General features: G+C 31.4%; 1 pseudogene; it reads right to left on the reverse strand.

Annotated features, from left to right (window-relative positions):
- Positions 1-370, reverse strand: part of LOC105142629 (pectinesterase-like) — a 2462-nt pseudogene extending 2092 nt beyond the window's left edge.
- Between the last annotated feature and the right edge of the window lie 4265 nt (positions 371-4635).

Below are 4635 nucleotides of genomic sequence, written 5' to 3' on the forward strand. Positions count from 1 at the left end.
TTGAGCGGCTCTTATGGGTTCTGTAAGAACATCGTTTTCGTCGTTGATAGCTGCCAAACTGGCGGCAGCTCCAGGGCCATTGGCAATCGCAGAGTAGCACAATTCTGGGTATCTTGTGGAGCTGCATGACATCTTTATAATGGAATGAGCAGCATCATTTTTGTTGGAGTTCTGTGAATTTACGGGAGTAACAACGGCAGCTATAGTGGCGACAAGCAAGAGAGAAACAAAGAGAGCTAAAGAGAGGCTTTTGTTTTTTTGGGAGAAGGAAATGTGCTTGCCATAATCTGATATTTCGGTCAAGCTTCCCTGATCCTCTTGGATCATTTTGATTCGACTGCGTAGAATAAAAGGAAAGAAATGAAGCGCGGGTATAGAGTCTACAGACTTGCAGTGATGGTGTGTTTGATGGAGCATGCACAAAACTGGACCGTATATATAGAGATAAAGAAAGCAATTGATATTAAGACTTGGGATTTAGTGTTAATGTATATGCTGGTCTCCCTTGTGGCTTGTCGATCTAGTGTTTTGTGTTAATTTCTTGTTTGTAATTAGAAAACTCAAGTGGGGTCCTCGCTTTGTGATAGAAAGTTTTATATTAGGGAAGTCATTCCCTGCTAAAAAAATATAGTAATTAGCAACGCAATACTCCCTGGCAAATAATACTAAAATCAGTTGCTAAAATAATTTAATAATAGAATTAACAACGATATAAAAATTGGATGCAAATTTGTCATTATTGATTTTTTAGCAACAAATTTATCCATTACTAGTTTTATGAATCAGCAATAAATTTTCCGTTACTGATTGATACATTAGTTACAATCACCAATGGAGAATCCGTTGGTGATTCTATTATTATTTATTTATTTATTAAAATAATTTTTAATTTATTTATTAAATTATTTATGGATATTTTAAAAATTTTAGAATATATATAACCAACATAATTTAATATTAAAAATAATTGTATCATTAATAAAAAATAGAACAAAAATAATATTCATATTATAAAAATTTAGTTAAACTTACATTAATACAATTAAGTTCAAATACAATAAAAAAAACAACAAAAGATACAATCATGGTGCTGGTTGCGAAGACGAACCATGATATTGTGGATCGACACAAGATTGATCAGGATATAAAGGTCGAGATGTAGGTCGAAAAATTGGTTGAGATGTGGGACCCATAGGTGTCATTATCTGAGTAGCCATAGGTGGCGATATTGATGGAGTCAAAGATGGTGGCATACCTTGGTCAATATTTGATGTCCCACCATGGTATCCAAGATTGTTCACCAGATATTCTTTTATGGAATCCATCTATGGTTTCATTTCAAGAATAAATTCATCTTTTTTCTTTATCTCCTCTTCTTTATCCTTTATCTTTTTTTGCAATGCTCGATACGATGAACTGGGATATGATGACTCCACTGAGTAGGAATGTGATGAAGAGCTTGTACTGACTATAGATTTTGGAATACGAGGTGCACCATATACCCTACCCTTTGTAACTCCTCCTGAAGCCACACACCAAGCTGCTCCATCAAATGAAGGATGATTTTCCCAATTAGTTCCATACTTTGAAATCATCTCCATTTTATAATTTTCCTACAAATAAAATACATGCAACAATAAATTCATTTGAATGTTAAATAATACTTAAGTTATATTAAGAAATAATCAAATAAAAATACATATAACCACTTTTTTAGATTTGTTGTCGACGAAGCTACCAGACTGCTTAATACTTTGATGCAAAGCTGAAAAGACATCATCCCATGGAGGTTCTTTTCCACCAGCTTCCTCTTGCTTTCAAGATTAATAAATATTATAAAAGATAAATATACAAATTTTAATTTATTATCTTAAGCATTAAAAAAAAAATCTTTACCATGTTAGCTCGATATGATGCAAATGACACTGTTCCTTCAGAATGAGTGCTTATTTTACCATCTGTTTTGGTTAATCGATTCCTCCTAGCAGATTCAAACCTCCTTTGAAATTCAGGGGTGGACCAAACATCTTTGATCATTTGATTCCAGTCATCATTGTTTATCCAGGCAGGACCTTTATCAAGGCAATCTATAATATTTGTAGTGTTTTCTTTTGACATGGCTTTCTTGCGAGCTCGTGTCAATTGTTGATTCAAAGCTATCCTTGCCCTATCTTTTCAAATATTATGAAAAATCGACTCATCTTCCTCAGGAAACGAATATTTTTTCTACCAAATAATATATATACCAAGTAAAAAAAGTGCACAAAATTTCAAATTATATAAATAATTAACATATTGTGTTATCTTGTTCAGAATTTGCAAGATGATGTAATAACTATAGAAATTAAATGATATTAAAAAGTAAACAAGAAATAAGTACAAATTATAACACAAATCAATCATAGCTAATTGATAATTTTCATAATCCTACATTAAAGTTATCAAAATTGAAAAGAATATTACAGCAATTAGTGTTGGTTCTTACCTTAAACTCTTTAAAGAGTTCATCCCTGCACATTGAATCTACTTTTTCCTAAGAGTGCCATACTCCCTTAAAATTGGACCTCAAAATATCTCTGATTGCACATCCACACGATGCGTTATTGAACCTGAAAATATATAATAACAAACTTATATTAAACAAATAATTACACAATAATAAGTAATTTTTTTCATACTTGAAAATATAACCTTAACAAGTTTGTTTTTAAAAGTTTGAACTTACTCTGTTGTTCCATACAAACAAAGCTCTTTTTTTCTTGTTATTGGATCTGTTGGCGTGTCAAAACCCTTCCTTTTAACACTTTGATCATAATTGTGTGGAGAACATGTTGAACCATGATATGATGGAACACCATCTTGATCCTCATCACATACACCTCTCTTATTATTATCGTCTCCCTTGTCTTCATCTCTAACATTCACATCATCATCATCACCATTAACTCTCTCATAACTCCTATACAAATTATGTCCTCCATAAACAAGTTGGTTATCTCGAGAGAAACCTCCTTGAGTTTGAATCAAATATTGGAAACAAAAGCCCTCATAATATTGATATGCATCAACCCTCCCATAATCATGTTAAGGAGGATGTGTACTCCCCAAAGTAGGTATATAATACTCATTTGCATTCTGATACACAGGTTGATGAAATGTGGATCCTTTGTTATTATGCCTTGATGTAGTTTGAAATGATTTGGATGAAGTGGACCTGTCACTCCTTGATGTGTACCTGTCACTCCTAGAATCTAATATGGATCCTCGTCGAGGCATGCTAAAAACCAAAAAAAATATATATATTATGATATGAATATATACAACATAACAATAAATTAGCTTATAATTAAACTACGAGGAACAAAAAATTCACAGATATTTTCATTAAGCATTCATTGCAATGATAAAAATCAGTCATGAAGTTTAAATTGTCAAAAGCCAATTAACACAAACAATAATAAAAATAAAAATCTAAATAATTAATTAAGTAGAAATCAAAATTTATAAGTATGCTTACCTTAATGTTTGTTCCTATAAATCAAACATTCAGTAGGAAGAACCTTTTCATTCATGCTTCAACATCTATAAGCAAGAAAACAAATCACAAAATAAAATATAACATCAGAATCACAATTTAAAGATTGATACTTGAAAGGTTAGAAATTTTTTCAAAGGTCAATGAAAATGATATATGTAATGTGATACATAACACACTATGATAAAATAATAAATAAAAAATATTGAAAGCGTAAATATTGTCAAATAATATGAAATCATCCATACATATAATAAAGATAATTCATTACATATACTACAAAATTTAATTAACTTGCGCTACTCATTATTATCATCACTCCTAACCATCACCACCATAATAATCATCCTCATCCTCATCATCATCTTCTTTTTCTTCACTATCACCATCACCATCATCTTCTTCTTCTTCATCATATTTGTTTCCTCAATTTATATCAAGTTGAAGCAATTTATGTTGCCTAATTTCTTCATAATAAGATGATTCAATAAGTATATTTGGATCATCAAGTGTTTGAGTAGGAAGGACAAAACATGGTTGAGAAATCTCATCTGATTGATCAACATCAAATGATCTTACATTGTTGGCATCTTCAATAAATTCACCCATGTCAACATTATAATGACTTCTAGCAGTTGTCTTAATAACCGTCCACCATTCAGATGATTTATTACCAGGTGGATATGTATAGTAGACTTGTTGACATTGTTGTGCTAGCACAAAATCTTCATTTTCGTGTAGTTGAGATGTATGCTTGATTTTAACTAACCCATTCGAAGGATGCACTCTAATCCCTCGTCTTGTATCACACCAATTATATTTAAACATAAATAACTTACACTTACTCCCCAAGTATTTTAGCCGAACAACTTCTTTAAGCATTCCATAATAATCACGTTCATTATCATCATAGCAACTTCCTTTCACACAAACCCCACTATTCATTGTCTTTTTAAAACGACCATGACGTTGAGTATGAAATTTAAAACCATTCACATAATACCCATTATAACATTTCACTGAAGTTGAAAGGCCCATAGCAAGTCCAAATAACTGATTTTCAATTCCATTAGATTTGTATTCCACCTAGCATAATAGTT

Source organism: Populus euphratica, unplaced genomic scaffold (assembly GCF_000495115.2).
Source record: "Populus euphratica unplaced genomic scaffold, PopEup_1.0 scaffold209.1, whole genome shotgun sequence".
NCBI lineage: Eukaryota > Viridiplantae > Streptophyta > Magnoliopsida > Malpighiales > Salicaceae > Populus > Populus euphratica.